Source organism: Haemaphysalis longicornis, unplaced genomic scaffold (assembly GCF_048455015.1).
Source record: "Haemaphysalis longicornis isolate Haplotype H1 unplaced genomic scaffold, Haemaphysalis longicornis Haplotype H1 scaffold_1, whole genome shotgun sequence".
NCBI lineage: Eukaryota > Metazoa > Arthropoda > Arachnida > Ixodida > Ixodidae > Haemaphysalis > Haemaphysalis longicornis.
Window position 1 is genome coordinate 294,594,150 of NW_027526203.1, and position 18,370 is coordinate 294,612,519.

Below are 18,370 nucleotides of genomic sequence, written 5' to 3' on the forward strand. Positions count from 1 at the left end.
CGGTGGGTACGTTCAACAGAGCTGGCACTTGCTATGTTCAAACCGAGTTGTCGCCTGAAGCAACGCAACCTGTATTAACATTGCCTGACGCGTCGCGCGCTTTTCAATGGGAAGGGTAGGGCATAGCCTCCTTTATAACGGCTCGTGCCTGCTCAGTGCCAGAAATTCCGCCGTTCTCTCTGGTGGCGCCCTAATCCCAGGTTGTCCTGTGTTGGCGAGGGCATGGTAAACATTTGTCTACACACCTGGCAACAATGAGTGGTTTTAAAAGAAGTTGTCAAGGCCCTTTGCAAACAAAAAATACGTTGTATAAAGGTGACTCTGGCTCTGAAATTCACGAAACCAGAATTAAAACCATCTAGGTAGGGTGACGCCTGAACTTAACAGTGTAATTATAAAAGAGATGATCTTTCTCGGGCTATCTTGTTCGTTCCTAAATAATTTAACGCAAAAATTTTTTTTCTGCGTTTACCTCGATTCAGCCAGAAATGTTACGGGTGAGTTTACTAGTGGGTTTGTGACCCACTGGGAATTGATCGGTTATTCGGTATGTGATTGGTGAGGTAAGAATGAATGTACCCGGGAGAAGTAGCGAGAGAAACAAGCTAAGTGCCTGCTGAATGTTTATCCTAAGCGTATTTAGGGGCTCTCAAATACTGAGCATCGCCTTGAGCTAAAGCTTGAAGTCGTCATTCTTTGCGCAGCAGCCAGGCATTGCCGATTACCGCGTCGTCAATATATCTACTACATGCGCGATGGCAACATTTCCTGGAGCAGCAGCGACGGAGAAATAGGGAAGGGATGGAAGAGGGTGGGCGCGTACCTTTTCGGGGACCCTAAAAAGTATTAGCCGCAGAACAAGACTTAATAGACTTGTAAGTAAAAAAAGGGGAGCTCACTGTTTGGACTTCTTGAAACGAAATTTAATTAGTATGACTCGATTACCACTAAACATCGAATCTAGAATCATTATTTTTCACTTATCAACTTTTCACTTATCAGCGGGAGAAAAGTTAACTGGCTCTTATCGCAGTGACAACCATTAGGTCATGCATACATTTTGTTGGGAAACTGCCGGGGCGAACCCAAAAGGGCGAGTGTGCAGGCGGAAACAGTACACTGAACGCAGTTTAGTAGGATTGCGACGCCACCCATAAAGCTATGGTCTTTAATACTGGCTCATGAAGTTCAAGCTCGCCGTTTTGCGGACTTCCGTAGCTGGAAGACGCCTTCGTGTAGCAGACGACGCCGAGGTGCGTTTCAGTTCACCTCCGCCTGAAACAGTAGTTCGCATCGGCATGGCCATCGAAAAACCTGGGAACTTGGCGCCCCCACAGTGAACGGGCTGCTGCAATGGGTTTCGGGGCGATAGAGCAGGCACAGTAGGTTATATAGAAGGCTATGGGTAGGGACGCTTAGTTCAGGCACTGATCCGCTATGTGGCGCGTGCCGGCGGACATCTCGCCTTACGTCACTGCTCGCGAGTCGCGAACGCTGCACCCACTTCTACGACGGGTGTCTGTCAGCTTACCTGTTGGGCTTCAAGGGCCGTTTCGCTTACATCTTAGCCGCGACGGGGCGCTAGTTCTGTGGCGCACTGGGGATCTCGTTCAACGTGTCGCTGGCTTCATACTTGCTGCATTTTTCCAAAGATAAAGACGTAGGCGGACTGAAATAGTGTAGGAACACACTGATTGTCGGGTAGACATATAGCTAACAGAAAAACGATATTTTCTGCTGGGGCAGCCATTATTTTACTGATATTTTTCTTTCTGGAGTATTTAGAGAAGAAAAACTTGCGTGCACGTTTTTTGTTCAGGCTCTCACTTCTACGATTACTTTCCAATAATATCACGTGCTTGTAAGCTCAGAAAATTATAGGAAACAAAAGGATAAGCAGCTGGGATCCCGCCACGCTGTCCGGGCGCTTCTACAGTACAGTCCTCAATTTTAGAAGTGCGTACCGATGCGGAGTGCGAACAGCGGGGTCAAAACAGTACCTAAATGCGGAGGGGATAGAGGTGGGATGCCCCACTCAGAAAATTTCAGGGCCTGTGATCCCAGTAGATAAGCGCGCAAAGCCGGCATCAGCCTGCGGCAGCGCAAGCGATTTTGCTTCGTGACAAAGGAAGTTTTATCAGTGACAGACCAAGACAGACAGGCATGGTGAAAAACAAGAAGGCGTAGGAGCGCCGCCTCGGGAACGCTAAACAAACTTTCCACTATTTTGCATAGTTTCCGAGAAGCGGCGCTGGCTGGCGGACACGAAAGCACGCTGGAAGGCTACGGAGCGGGGAAGGGTAGGAGAGAGCAACAGGAGAGTGGCTGTTTGGCCATTTTTCGCTCACGCGTTAGGCAATGTTTATACAGGCGGCGTTGCCTGAAGTTTCACCCGCAGATGGCGTGGTGATACAACGACAGAGATGGCGCCTGTTGCGTACGGACGCCATCGATTTCCATGCAGATTAGGCAGAATTAGTATCTTCTCTACCTACGTTCATATAAAGGCGGCGAAGGTTTTCGTATCGTGTTTTTTTTTTTTTTGTGCTACTGGCACCGCGAGTTCCCGACACCTTTCCCTTAAAAGTCACTAATTTATTGCGCTACGTTTGCGACTTACGATTCCACTTTTAATGGATCACGATACTATGAAGCATAGCCGGATGCTGTCATTTGCATCCAAGGCTTCGGTGGCATATATCAACGCTTTTCAAGTGCTAGTGCATAGCAGCGTAGACGAGTGCAGCGCGGCTTCTGACGAGTGGGAATTTGTGTGCATATTAGGCCTTCATGCATATTCATGCGTGCATTCATGCATATTAGGAAAAGCAGAGGACCTAACACAGTTTCTTGCAAAATAAATGTATACGCACGCCAAAAATTTGGAGAGAAGCTATAGTAACATGTCTTTATGGTTTAACAAAACTTATGAACCGTTTTCGCGCATGAAGGGAAGGAATGCCCGAAGAGCATTTGTTTCTTCTTCTTGCCCTGCATCCTCTTAACTTGTGTTTCGTTTCTAACTTCCCCTTGTTTATTTTTCTACACTGATCTTGATCGTTTTTATTTACCCTCGTCAGGACGCCGCCCCGTTAGACCACGCCATCTGCATCGGTGCACTTTCCCCGCATCTTCTTCGCCGCAGTTCACCTGAATGAGCAATCGGTGCCTCCGATGGGGCAATTTTAACAACGTTTAGGCCTCCTTCGCAAATGTGATGCGAAGACTGAGGAAACAGCGGAGATGGTGGTCTTCACTAGCTTTAACTTGGCTTTCCATAGCTCTGCCCCTTTCTTAAGGGAAAGATGGTGAAAAGCAAAACTTTTTCCATGGAAACAGAGCTAAATAAAAGTTCACAATCCACCCTCCTAAGGCCCAAAATACAAACTGCCAAAGTCCGAAGCCAAATTCCAAAGCCAATGCCCGTGCTACGTACCCAAAGGAAATGCTGTGCGCTCGGAGTGCGATGATAGCGCAATCGGGTAGACGCCGGTTTCATGACGCAAGGAACCGAAGTTCGATTCAACCACGGGAAGCGTTCTTTTTCGTTCCAATTGGCTGCACATGTTATTGTTCCCCACCGCTGCTAACCCTGCACCTCTCGGGCCTTTGGGGAGGCCCGGTGGTTAGGTTGCCGTTTTTATGGCGTGAAGGTCCCGGGTTTGATTCCCACGACCTCCCTAATCCATGTTTTTTATAGAGGCGCGTACTCCTAACACCTGCTAGTGGGCCCTTTGCCTCTTCGCCACTTTTCCTCACACTCCTTGGCCTAGGATTCCCCCCCCCCCCCCCCCCTCTGCCCTGGAGCCGAATTTCCTGTTAACGATACGCGCGGACAGAATAAAGCTTGAACAACTCCTGTATTAAAAGCTATATTTTGCTTCAAAATGTCAGGTGTTCTGTAACATGTCGGTCTTGCACTGCCAATAGGCTTTCATTGGGCAATGTCACAGAACAAGCGACCCTTTCAGAGTTGAATAGAGTGCTGGTATTAGCATACTGGCCCTTTTTATGTCAATGCAACATTTTCTGAGTACCCAAAAAATGATTGATTGATTGATTGATTGATTGATTGATTGATTGATTGATTGGTTGATTGATTGATGGATTGATTGATTGATTGATTGATTGATGGATTGATTGATTGATTGATTGATTGATTGATTGATCGATCGATTGATTGATTGATTGATTGATTGATTGATTGATTGATTGATTGATTGATTGATTGATTGATTGATTGATTGATTGATTGATTGATTGATTGATGGTTTGATTGATTGATTTAGGTGCATTGCAAGAAAGAAGGCCCGCACATGTTTTTAAAAGTGGTGGAATAGTGTCTTGCTTTGTATATAAGTGCGTGAGAATTCATTCTCGGTTTTCATTCCCTGAATTCATTCCCTGTTTTCTGGGGAGATCTGGCTTTACGTGCACTTTTAGCCCCCTTTTTAAAGTCATGAACAAATGAGGCGTTTTTTTTTTTCCCTCAAAATGAGCCAAATCCACAAACCGAAACTAAGTCAGACAGAACTGCAGTGGCAAGAAAAACTCGGCAACTTTCCCCTAAAAAAAGAGGTGACAAGGAAATACGTGAGATAACGCCGTGCAAAAGTTTACACAGATCCTAGTTCGTATGGAAAATGAGCCGAATTGGGCCAAATCCATTTGCCCAATGGGAGTTTACTTTGGCTTGACCATTCGGACTGGTTCGCAGGTGTTTTCAGATGTGTTTTTTTTTGTTTTTGTTTTTTTTGCTTTTCGGAGCCGGCTTATCATGAATTCAGACAGCAGTTAGGAGATCGGCGAAATAGCTGTCACCAGACGTCGACGATAAAGTGAACGGAAGAAGAAGTGAAGGAAACGAAACTGAGAGATGTGAAATAATCATTTCACATGAAGAGCTTGCAATGTGCAATTGCAAACCAGGCAGTGAAGAGCTTGCTTACTTCGTGAGTGTCTTCAGGTGTGCCCAAGAAAATTATCCCACGAAAAAATTCGAAAAGAGCTGCTAATGCTGCCAAGAGGACTCACCTTCTTTGCATGTATAGTTCTACAGCCCTGTTGCATATGTTTAATGCCTTTTCCGTCTAAACTCCATCTAATTATTCTTGAAAGTCAATTTTAATAAATATTTTATGAATGCCGCATCAACTTGAGTGTTTCGATTCAATATCAGCCAAATCCAAACTTATCATCCCCGTATTTCTTAAATTCACCGCATAACTGTCAATTACTTGTAACCATAAACTTCCCAAGCTGACATGTAAAACATATCATATAATAGCTTAGACAGCGTTGCAATTAGGTCAGGTAACAAACTTCCGTTTTGTTTTTGTTTTTCTCAAATTCGCTTTAGGTGGATTTGGCTCATTTCGAAAAAAAATGCCTCAAATGTAACAAAAATTACAAGAACTCCTGCCAGTTGATGTAGTTATGGTGAAGGCTGAAATGCGGTGTTTTTACGTTACAAACTTGACTGCTATCTCGCTTTGAGCTTATTCAACTCAGGCGTAGTCAGAGCCAAACCGTTGCGAAACGTGCCCGCGGAGACCAAAACCGACACCGTCTCGATAAACAGTAAACAGGTCTGCACACAGAATGGCAAACGTCTCGCTTGCAGGCATGTCCCTCACTTCCCGTTGGTCGCCATCTCTGTTTGCTTGCAGACGGCGACTACCGCAAACGCGCATTCTGACCACTAGTTAGACGCTGATCATTCTGTGCTCAGGCTTTTGAATCGAAAAGACGTTGCTATAGTGCGTTTGTGTACATGTGCGGTCAGCGGTCAGCGCATGTGAGTCCTTCGATTCTCAAAGGCGTGTTAGATAGCTGGCTTGCGATCGACAAGCTCTACCGTACATCTCGAAGGCTGCTGCGAGGTGCTTATTCGCTTGGAAGCCACGCGTTTCTTCTCGTTGATCACCCATGAGCTGCAATCTTGTCAAAAATCTCGCTCCAGCCCAGGTTTTTTTCGTACGTTTCTGGTCGAATCGGTCAGCTTTCAAAATTGGTCAGGTTAGTCAGTTGCAAGCCTCGAATCATAGAGCACGCCTTCCAGGATTCGAGGGCGCGCATGCCCCGGTAATTTGTACCAGCAGAAGTAGCCCAACGGCGGATGGCGCAACGGTGCATCTCGGTCATCCCTCGCTCATGGCGCAATCTTTTGGAACCGACAATACATATTTCTTGGATGCCTAAATTGGAGACCATATCAGCCGAGGCCAGCTCTGTTACTGTTGAAAAAAAGAAGCAGGATCAGAGGGAAAACTGGAGAAAAAGAGCAAGAAAACAAGGTTTGGCCAGCTCGTTCAACATTCGAAGCGTTTAAGGAGTGCCTACCGCGCCCCCGGACTGTGATGGAAAGCGTCCCTGATAGCGGAGGGGCGATAATGAATGTGCGACGAAGGATTGGCGTTAGAAAAAAGCGACGGTGGGCCGGTTCTTATGGGACCGTAGAGAAGGGCCTTATCCACCGCACACCCCTTTTCAGCTTGTAAAACGGACAATAGAGGATAGCCGTAATGCTCTATCGGTGTTAGATCGCTCAGAGCGTGGGAAGAGTTGGGAAACGTGCGGGTATTGATGTCTCCTCTTTCGCCCAAACAAGTGTCACGGCTGCGCAATGACGTAACATCGGGATACAGAGAACTGGGCTGATGTAACGCGAAGCTTTGACAAAAACAAATTTGTCTGTTGCTCGAAAGGTGGGATTTGCGCAATACCATTCCAAGACCAATGGCGTTACAGCAAAAAACCCGCCGGATGGGAGTCATCGGCTCCTTGAGAGCCCACGCACCGCAAGAAGAGTCGGAAGCAAGCAACTTGGCTCTCTCATTGCCAATACTGAGGCTGCCTGGCTCGGACGAGACGGCTAGCAAAAAGAGAAGAGAAATGGTCGATTTTTCCGCTCTAAACGGCGAAAAGAAGTAAGAGGATTGATGGTGGGTTGCAGACATCCTTACCAAGAACCGGCGATTGGAACTGCCAAATGGAACTTTACGTAAAGGTCACGTCTTCACAAATGCGACGGGTAATCGGCTAGTTAGTTTTCTCCGTTGCTCAGGCACTTCTCCGTTGTTCAGGCAGCCGCCGATTGATGGCAAATACATGAGACGCCCCTGCGTACACCACGACAAACGTCCGTGAGTCCGTTGTGCCACAGTGAGCCTGAAGGCTCAATCCGTGTGACCAACGCAACACATGCTTCGCCATTTAGTAATAGTACGACGGAAAAGGCATTTTTAGCCAAATCGCATGCTGGTTTTTGCCCTTCGCCGAAATATCTTTCTTGAGAGCAGGTATACGATATCAAGGAATTAAAGGTCATACAAACACGATAGTAGATCATTTTACAGCGAAGGTGTTAGCCTCTCGTTGGTCGAAAAATTTCGTGTCGTAAAGAAAAAACCCAGGCAGGACCCAGAAATTCTCGCCCAAGCCGCCGAGCGCATGCGTCAGGCTTATCAGGTATGCAACATAGAGCTCAGAATTCGTTTGAGGAAACCACAAAACAAGCATCGAAACCGCATTATGGATAATAACGCGCCTGTGAAGAGTGGGACCCCCCTGACCCCATGTGTTCCTGGTACAGATTGTTTGCAGATTATCTTTGAAGGCTAGGCAGGACTAGTGTCACTAAATAAAGCAGCTCATGCCCAAGACACCGAGCGCCTGCGTCAGGCTAGGCAGGACCCAGCATTTGCCGACACAGAAGCCGAGCGCAAGTGAGAAGCCCGCCGAGCCTACGAGAAACATTTCATACCCTTCCCATCAGCGTTTCTAGACGTTTACAAAAGCTTCGCTGGACATCCACTTTCGCAGGGCGGGATGGTGACCATTTTTTTTTTTTGGCACTCTTTGGCCACAGGTGCCCTTGCGCCATTAATTTACTGCCACTGCTACTACGATATCAAGAAAGAAACTACTGAGAAATTGCGACTAGTGAGATGCACGTACGGGAAGGCACAGTCATGGACAAAGAAAGTGCGAGCCCAAAAATGAGCGCTAGAAAACGCAAACAGCGAGATTTCTTTCTATGCAAGTCAAAAAGACGCATGGCTTAATTACAAAACAAAGTTCGGAAATGTGGCTTTCCAAATATACGAATAACGCGCCATTATTGGACCTTCATACACCGTGTATTTCAACTTTGCGTGTTTTTGTTCATATTTTCGAGTTCGAATTTCATTTGTCCATGACTGTACGTGCATTTAAATTGATTTGATTTGATTGATTGATTGTAGGGTTTAACGCGCCGACGCAACGCAGGCGATGAGGCGCGCCGCAGTGGAGGGCTCCGGATTAATTTTGACCACCTGTGCATAATTAACGTGCGCCGAAATCTCGAACACATGGGCGTTTTTGGTTTTCGCCTCCACCAGAAAAGCGGCCGCCGCGGCCTGAGTCGAACCCGCGTCCTCGTGCTCAGCAGCACAACGCCTTAGCCACTGAGCCACCGGGCGGGTAAACTAAAAGTAGAACACGCCAGAGCCATTTATACCCGCTTAATGGCGCAATGAACCGGAAGAGGCTTGCTAACGCACCTAGAATAAATCTTCATCAGATCGCCCTGAGACTTTTTAATGCCGCTAATCTGTTTCGCAGGCTAACACAAATGGCTCCCGGGGTCGTTATATAAAGCACTCTCTTGTAATAGCGCAGCGTCGTAAAAACTAATAGTTGAGGATATATTCACGCAAACGATGCTGCTATCATCGTGATATCCATTACTGCATTCACGTTTACAGGCTCTTGAAGCTACATTGAGGTGAATTTGCCAAAATTTTATTCGTTGATGCACTTGGTGGTTCTATTGGTGTAGTTCGTCGTTCCATTAACTAGCGTACGACCACTTCAACCTTACAACCGACGTCGCACGGGTGCACGACATTTTTTGGTGGTATTTCAGTATTTAAGAACCTTGAATTTTCCTTGTATTACAAATAATTTCTACTTTGGGTTCATTAAAACGCACTAATATAGCATAAATATGCTGGAATCCGTAGAATTATACTGAGCGACCTCGTGAGTTAGTCATCACCCCCCAACCTCAGCAAGTATACGAGGAGGCCCATGGAAGAAAAACGGCACCTGGAACGCACTTTTCTGATAACGAAATGCGGGAAACTAGGCCGAAAAACTTCAAAACACCAGTTTCTCACTCTGTGGATCGGGAGGGTCGGGCGTGCATTCCTCATCTCGCCTCCTCATTTTACCGAGCCACAAAGGTGGGCGGAGCGCGAACCATCTCCGCCCATCAGCCCCCACTTCACTCTCTGCCCCATATGGAATTACAACGCAGTATGGAAGAGCTCCAAAGTCCAGAAGGCCCGTCTTGTACGGACAAAGCTACGACATTTTTAAAGCACGAAGGCACCGCGCTCGGCTTTAGCGAGGTAGCATCGAGGCCTACAACGCTTTATGTTCTAACCCTCGAGGCGCAGAGCGCGTGTGTAATGAAAACTCGAGCAAGCCCCGCTGCATCAGCTTACAGATGAGAGTCATAAAAAATGAAAAAGAAAAAGCTCATATAAACGGCCTCCAAGAAGGCCGCGTTGTCACATTGGCAGCACCGCCGGAGGGTGCTGACAATGTGCAAATTCAGTGATCAGTACTGGGAACTCGTAAAAAGGAAGGGGTAATTGGAAGCTCAGAATGCTCTACAAGCGCGTCGCTATCAGGTTTTCGCACATTGCGCTATAACTTGCAACTTCTGGAACCCATGGTTCCTCCAAAGTTCTGCCAAAAATCTGTTGGCTGATGTTTTAGTGCGAAACTCTGTTAGACGAAGCACGAAAGCAGCAGTACTAACGTCATTGTCGGCAAGGGCTTCCCTGTGCATGTAGAGACCTGCGACACTGGAGCACTGCGTGTTATCAAATGTAGTGGCAGCGTATCCATTAGGGTCTATATCTGTGGATAGTTTTCTATGAAGTCTAAAAGCACCTTATGGTACGTTTCTCTCAAACTATATGCTTTACATACAGCACAAACGTTGGAAGCAGCCCATCCGGGGTGCTATTCCAGAAGGCCCGAGATTGAGCGAAACTCGGGAAACACGAGCTCTCTAGCGACGCCCACGTAACGTAATGATATTTCGAGGTGGAGTTCAAGTGCTTTACAAATGCAATTCATGCTATTTGCTGATTATTGGGGTGACGTAACCGGTCCAGGGCAGCGCGTTCCAAGGAGGCGCGACGAGGGCGTGGCGCATTTTTCCCTGCTGTCTCCCGTTACGCTGCTGCACTGGTGGCTACTGCAGGGGCAAGCAAATCCAACTACATTACTTCATCGCGCTTTTCTTTTGTGAATCTGTATTTCCCTACAAAGTTCATTTATTTTTTTAATTTTCAGCGTTCTAATGGGCTCTTTGTTTGAAATTCGTCGTCCAAAGCAGCAGTTTCTGTCCATTTCTGCCGTCGGTGGCAGACAATGCAATCACGTACCTAAGGCCGACTGGCAAAAAACGAAAGCGGGTGATGGAAACGCGCCAAATTCAAAATAATTGCTGCTCGGTGTTATCGAAACCCTCTGTCCGCATTCACATACGAAGTTTCCTAGAAGCACTTCAGTCTGCTTTCGTGATTTGAAGGCGAAAGTTTGGCGATACTTAATAACAAGTAATACATTGTACTTGCGATACCTATTAACCACTGAGCATTGTACTTGCGGTAATTCTTAACTTATATATTGCACTTGCGTATTTTTCCTCGCTTTTATTTTGGCATGAATTTTGGCATTAATTCGACCGGCTTCTTTGCTGCTATACCATGTTTGCGTCAGTTTGTTCTCTTTTATTTCGTAGTGAACTCGCCAGCAAGAAAACTGGCACACAGCCCAGCCTCCCTATAATCGTGGTTCTACGCGGCTGGTGTACACCAGCCATGAGAACGTCATGAGAATGACAGGTGCACTGCACCTGTCATTCTCATGACGTTCACGTGTCAGGCATTATTGTACAAATTTTATTTTCAAATTCACAGTTTTGTGAATTTTCAAAACGGAACCCATTCGCTCCTCAAAGCTCTCAATTGCGGGTAAGTCACCCAATTGGCCATGTGCTACAAATAGAGGACTAGCAACAACCACAGCTTTTCAAATTTGTTTCCCTTATTTCACTTTGCTATTCACAGCTCTTGTTCGACGAAGCTCTGCAGAGTCGTTGATTTTTTTATGGACTCTATACCTTCAATCTCCTTCTGGCGCCACGCTGTTTCTTTCGGTCTCAATCTTCCCTTCACAAGGTTTTCATGATTCGCTTCCAGCCAGACGACAAAGACGCTGGACAAAACCCGTTGAAATGCGTAAAGATCGCCTCTGATAATAAACACACACCGTTGATTATATAATATCCTGCGTGTAAAGTTTTCGCAAGAATGGTGTGACACGAAACGCCTCAAGAATACCGTCTGCCGCGCTGACGATAAATGAAGCGCACGGTCATGCAACCCCACATTGAAAAGTTTTGCTAGCAGGCGATAACTGAAGCACGGGCACTCAATGGAAACCTTCTTTCCATCGAGTGGTCGCGACTGAAGCGTACGCTCTGGCTGTAGACGGATAAACGCATGGTAGAACCTTCGGAAGCCATGTCCGGCTAACCACCTAAAAATAGGCGAAAAACTTGTCTGCAGTAATCCTATAGCGCGCGCATCGGCTGACTGACTACTGAGGTCGGTCGCTGGTGCGGTCGCTACCAACGCTTCCGTGGAAGGTGTCCGTCGCGTAAAACCGCAGCGCACGCAACACTTGCTCCACGGCGGTAATGCAGCGAAAGCCGCCTGAAAGTCGCCACAAAGGGGTTCGGGCGCCAGATGCCTGCACAGCCAATGCACACTACTTTCGAGAGACGAAAAAGGGCTTGAAGTTCCTCCTCCGCTAAAGGAAAAACTCTTTCGGGTTCACGGTCGCCTGCTACGGCGACCGTGAACCGTGATCAACGCCGCAGCAGCCGCCAAAACGAGCGTCACGAGTTCAACTCGGCCGTGCAATATATATCCCCCGAATTTCTTCCGAGTTGTCGTGTCAATCACACACACCCAGCCCATTCGTGGGCGCGGCGTAGCGATCGAAGCCCCACCCAACTATGGCTGCCATGGCGTTCACATCACCGATGGGGTGGCGTCGCAGCCACGAAGTCACTTGCATTTGATGCTCGGGTAGCAAAGCTTAGCAGAAAACAATGAACGAATGACGTCCCCAGGCCACCGTCAGTCAAATGCTGCCACAACAACAAGATTTTCCTGCGGCAGCCGTATTCATACACAGCAAAAACATCGACGACAGATGACACCCCTTCAACGTCTAAAACGCACTCGTAAAATGATGGAACACGCTCAGGACACGCTAAATTGGGGCGATGTCTGATACTACGCCGGCCGCCCGCACGTAAACAAAGCCGGTTACGTTTGATAGTCGGGAGAAGGGCGCGTTCCTTTCGCTCAGTGAACTGCTTCGCTTACTTGGTTTGGGCTTGTGCTGAGCTGCAGTGGAGCCAACCTCAAACCACGTAGCAAACGCATTTCAGTGGAAGAACAGAACACCGAGAAAATCGGAGCCGCCCCGCGCCGCTTCTAGAGGGCGGAGCTTTAAAAGAAGGCTGGGGCCAGGCCGGAGTTTTAAAAGGATTAGCTGGGTTATCTACTTTGCATAACGGAGTGCGTATTGCAACTCGATTCTAGACGGCGCTGCAAGCGGATGACCGTGCAAGCTGTGCTTTTTCAACGTGAGCGGCCTCAACTGGGCGCGCTGATAATGCTAAACGTGTTTCGCGCGATTGCGCCGGTGTCGCTTGAGGTTTATCGGATGCTGTACTATCACTATTTTGTTAACTCGAGCAGCTGGAAACTCGGGACGGAGCTATCTCTGGCCTTCTGGAATAGCGCCCCTGGATAAGCTTTTTATGTAAACGCAGATGAATCGGTCACCACACCGTACTGGAAACTTCAGGAGTAACAGCAAAGTTCCAACATGATTGGAAGTTGGGCGCTGACAATGAGACACTTTCCTGGGAAGTGACAGCCAAAGAAGGTGAGACATAGCATTGCAAAATCACAAACATGTCCCGTTGATTACCTAGCTCGTCCAAATAGCACACTGCGCCTTTATGGCAGGTGCAAATTTGTGGCTCGTTGTTCACCTTTACGTCATCATTGCTGCCGATAACATACAACCCTGATTTCAAAACCCACGTCAAGGATGCTCCTTTTGTTCACTCGTAGATTTAACGCTTATTAGAGCAGTAACTGTGCGGGGCGGCAGCCTTTTCGGAAATTCTAAGCATAGCCGCCCTACCTCGGCGCTTGAATAGACCAGCGTTGTCAAAAGAAAACACGTCAAACTCGCCGCCGTGGCTCAGTGGCTAAGGCGTTGTGCTGCTGAACCCATGGACGCAGGTTCGATTCCCGGCCGCGGCGGCGCTTTTCTGATATAGGCGAAAAGCAAAAACGCCAGTGTGTTCTAGATGTCGGTGCATGTTAAAGATCCCCAGGTGGTCAAAATTAATCCGGAGCCCTCCAATAGTTTCGGCGCTTAAACCCCATAATCGAATCATATCAAATCACTACGTCAACTTCGAAAATGAGATTACACAAGGAATGTCGCAGTAGTCGCACTGTTGGTGAACTTTCCCCACAACTTCTCTGTAGTTGCTTTCCTTGACCACGTGAATGTACATGATTGATCTCATCAAGAAATGCTCAATAGTTGTTAGAACCACACCACAAGCTCCTGTCACTGATGTCCCACGATGCACGACCATGACGTTGTTGATCCATTGACTTCGGAATAAACGCTAGGAACTATGCTCGAACGGGGATATCGGTGCATTCATGTATACACTGCGTCCATTCTCTGAGAGATAGCAGCGTAATGCATTCGTACTATTATATAAAAGGCAATGGTCCCAAATTGAAGCAAATATGGGAAAATAGACAAAGTATAATGTCTTCAGTCATTATTGATGCGGAACAAATGCGCTGTGCGCTGTAGGGAGATCCTATGCAGATATTTGGGTTCAGAATTGACAAAAAAAGTAACTCTGGCTGGAACTAAGGCTGTGACGTTGGGAGGATGGGGCACCGTGATTGGACGATGCCCAAGGTTAGCAATCAAACAAGTTTCGGTTTCGGTTCTGTAAAACACAACCAATGGCGTTGTTGGATGGGCATTCTCAATATCTCAGTAATCATCGTACCGCGCTTCTGCCATGTTTTCGGCTATAAAATGCATAAGATAAGCCTCCCAGGACGGCTTGGAATCGTAGCATTCACTAGCCGAGGCCTACGCAGTGCATGAACGCCCTCCGCCTCCCCGCAGACGCTCAAATGCCATGCGCTTTTCCCCTATATTTGGAGCTTGCCTAACTCATGCCTGTATCGTAAAAAGCGTGTTCGCACCAGACCAAGGGTCTGTTGATTCTGGCCTGTGCCCACTGCCCGCAAGCAGTCGGTGCTTATCGCAACAGCACGCCAACGAGAACTCGCTAGCGCGCCAGTGCCAGCCTGCGCGCGTTCTGTGAACTAATTCGTGGAGCAATGAACGTTGCGGCCCAAAAAAAGGTGAACTCAGTATAGAAAACATCGGCGGAAAACGAAAAAGTTGACTTATATATAAAAAAAAGCACGTACCCGCGGGGATTCGAACTTGTGACTAGCAAAACACTTGCACTGACATACCAAGCGCTCCAAACAACTCGGCCACGGGGGGAGCGCTGCCGAGCCTTGGAAATATAAGGTATATAATGTATAACAAGTTTACACTTTTATTTAGTTTCAGCATTCCAAGCAGCTTAGGTGACTATTTGTTGTTTTGCGCTCGTGCAGTAAGCATCCCCCAAGTTTCCACAATATCTCACGTCTAGCAATTGCATTTCTTAGAGGGAAAAGCGTTCGCAGATGCGTAGTCGTGCTGCTGGCCGCTGTGCTTGTTCGCCCAGCGCAAAAAAGTGCTTCCCGCACCCTTGTTTTACGCTGTACGGTAAAAATATCAGTTGATTTTATTTCCTTAGTACCTATATTGGCTTCGCTGACTCTTCTCCCGCCTTTAAGAGGCCTTATATTTTCCTACTGGCGTACCAGTCAGCGAAGCGTCGCATGTTCGCTTGTGCAGCGCTTGTGTGAAGCGACCTTGACTTGGAGCTATAGATACAGTGTACAAACTAACCAAGTAAAGCAAGGCACATTCTTCCATTCACAAACGTGTCCTGGCTTCGTTTCAACTGAGCGAACGAATTGCGACGACCCGTCGGCGGCCGGCGGACGAAACGCTGGGCCGACTGACTCTGTCTGGAGGCCGGGGAGCCGTGCAGTAGCGCAGCCAATTGCGAGCTCGGCTCCTCCCGACGTCACACGAAAACGCCACAGAAAATGGGCGAGCGTAAAGAGAGGAGGACAGCATTTTCGAATTAATTTTTCTACTAAATAAAATCGCGTAAACGCGCCCATAGTGGTCGAAACATGGCCTGGGGACTCCGGACTACAATTTGCGCTAGTAATCCCGCAATGTTTACATGTCACTTCAGTGTCCCTTTAAAGGAGCCATGAAGAGAAAACACACGTTTGGTTCATCCAAAATATTGCCTCGTTAGAATCATACTGACACCACTTTTAACGTAAACTTCGTTCAAATAAGCTAAATAATTACGAAAAAACGGAATGGCCATGCGACCCCCCAGCTCATTTTCCGCAACAGAACCTATGATGTCATTCGAGCCAGCTCTGCGATTGGCGGAGGCCGGCACAAGCAGACGCAAATGAGGTAGAGCTTAGAAGCTAGCCGAACGAGCGATTTGCGCTTAAATTTAGGGCACATTCTTTACAAAGCAATAAGAATGGTGGGACAAACAGTGGAAGTTACGAAAGCACATGCAAACATAGAAGTACCGATGCGTACTGCTGTTGGGACTGCGTCCACTATGCTTGGTTAAGCAGCACAGCACTACGGGGCTTGTGGTTGTCTCAGACGAAACTGGCCGATTGACCATATTTGTCGAGCGAGCGATTTCAGGGAACGATTATTTTCTCCCAGAACAAAAACAAGCCAGGTTTAAATAAGGCCAAAAATAAACCAAAGGCTTGCTACGGTATGGTGGCGCCATCTAGGTTCGGTTAACGTAAAGAAACGCGGCAACACACCAGCACCGCCACACAGGGTGGAGACACCCTTTGAACGGTACTGTGCCGCCGCAATTGGGCCGATGTGTTCAACGCGTTGTTCTTTTCGTTTCCCACGAGACCTAGCAACGCAAAACAGGTAATATGATTCAAACTTCGCCAGTAAACCGCGTTGTGGCGATAATTTTAGCGCGGTTTTGACACAATGACTTGTTTCGGCGGTGAGCGAGCGACCCAAAATGGCGGCGCCAGCGTATACGTGTCTCTACCCTGTACGGCGGACGCATGAATGAAGGTACTCTAGGCTGCAGAGCGGTCGGTTCCTGTGATGTCATTGCGGACCCCGAAAACAAACGATTTAGCGGGAAAATCTAAATTTTAACTTCACTTGATTAATTTCTCAGTGAATAAAGCATCGTTTGTATCCGGACAAGTGCTGGGGGCACTATAAAATACGAAATCTTTCGAATAAAACAAACTTGCATTTTCTCTTCATGGCTCCTTAAGTACGCGTATCTGCATTCATTTCCGTTTTCTTAAAGCAAACATTTTTAAAGGAGACATGAAGAGAAAACACAAGTTTGGTTCATACAAAAGATTGTCTCGTTAGAATCATACTGACACCACTTTTAACGTAAACTTCGCTCAAATAAGCTACATAATTAGGAAAAACGGGAATGGTCACGCGACCCACCAGCTCATTTCCCGCAACAGAACCTATGATGTCACATGAGCTAAGCTCTGCGATTGGCGGAGGCTGGCAGAAGCAGACGCAAATTAGTAGAGCTTACAAACTAGACGAACGAGCGATTTGCGCTTAAATTTAGGGCACGTTCTTTACAAAGCAATAAGAATGATGGGACAAACAGTGGAAGTTACGAAAGCACATGTAAACATAGAAGTACTGATGCGTTCTGCTGTTCGTACTGCGCACAGCATGCTTGGTTTAGCTGCACAGCACTACGGGGCTTGGGGTTGTCTCAGACGACACTGGCCGATTGACGCAAGCAACGGTGTCTTACGTGACCCCATTTGTCGAGCGAGCACTGTTTCAGGGAACGAATATTTTCTCCCAGAACAAAAACATGCCAGGTTTAAATGCGGGCAAAAACAAACCAAACGCTTGCCACGGTATGGTGGCGCCATCTAGGTTACGGAACGTAAAGAAACGCGGGAACAAACCAACACCGCTGTACAGGGTGGAGACAACCTTTGAATGGTCCCGTGCCGCCGCAATTGGGCCAACGGGCTCAACGCGTTATTCTTTTCGTTTCCAACGAGACCTAGCAACGCGAAACAGACAATATGATTCAAACTTCTTCAGTAAACCGCGTTGCGGCGATAATTGTAGCGCGGTTTTGACACAATGACTTGCTTCGGCGGCGAGCGAGCAACCGAAAATGGCGGCGCCAGCGTATACGTGTCTCTACCCTGTACGGCGGATGCGTGAATGAAGGTACTCTAGGCTGCAGAGCGGTCGGTTCCTGTGATGTCATTTGGGACCACGAAAACGCACGATTGAGCGGGAAAATCAAAATTTTAACCTAAATTGTTTAATTTCTCAGTGAATAAAGCACCGTTTGTATCCGGGCAAGCGCTGGGGGCACTATAAAACACGAAATCTTTCGAATAAAACCAACTTGCATTTTCTCTTCATGGCTCCTTTAACTCCTATAGGTCTGTGTACGACCTCGAATGCTTGTTCTGGCTGTCCACCGAGGAATACGCACGCAGTGCAGAAAAATGTGGGTAATTAGGACGAATGGGGGGGGCTAAAACCGCGCTTCTCTGCCTTCGCTTTATTGTTTTCTCTTAGTTCACTTTCATCGCCCAGCTAAAATGTCGGCTATTTGGAGGGATCATCTATTCCGAGTTCAATCTCTCTCTCTCTGTCTCTCTCTCTCTCTCTCTCTCTATATATATATATATATATATATATATATATATATATATATATATATATATATATATATATATATATATATATATATAGAAAATAAGGGTTGGCAGTCAAGAAAACCTCGGAAAGCAAAGGAGAGGTTGTGGTGGTTCATAGAAAGAGATGAAGAATTTTTTGAGTCGAAAAGAAAGTGGTGAAAAAATGCCCGCCGGGTGGGATCCGAACCCACGACCTCCAGAATACCGGTCTGGTGCGATAACCACTACGCTACCGGCGGGGCTGTTTCCCCAGCACTTTCTCGGGTATTTATGTTAAGGTATTTTTGTTTCCTGCACTTGGGGGTGGTAGCCAGCGC

At 47.2% G+C, this 18,370-nt stretch overlaps 1 protein-coding gene across 1 annotated transcript in view; it reads left to right on the forward strand.

Annotated features, from left to right (window-relative positions):
- The window catches only part of LOC144148366 (uncharacterized), a 49,445-nt gene that overhangs the window by 14,889 nt on the left and 16,186 nt on the right, over positions 1-18,370 (forward strand). The window lies entirely within an intron of this gene.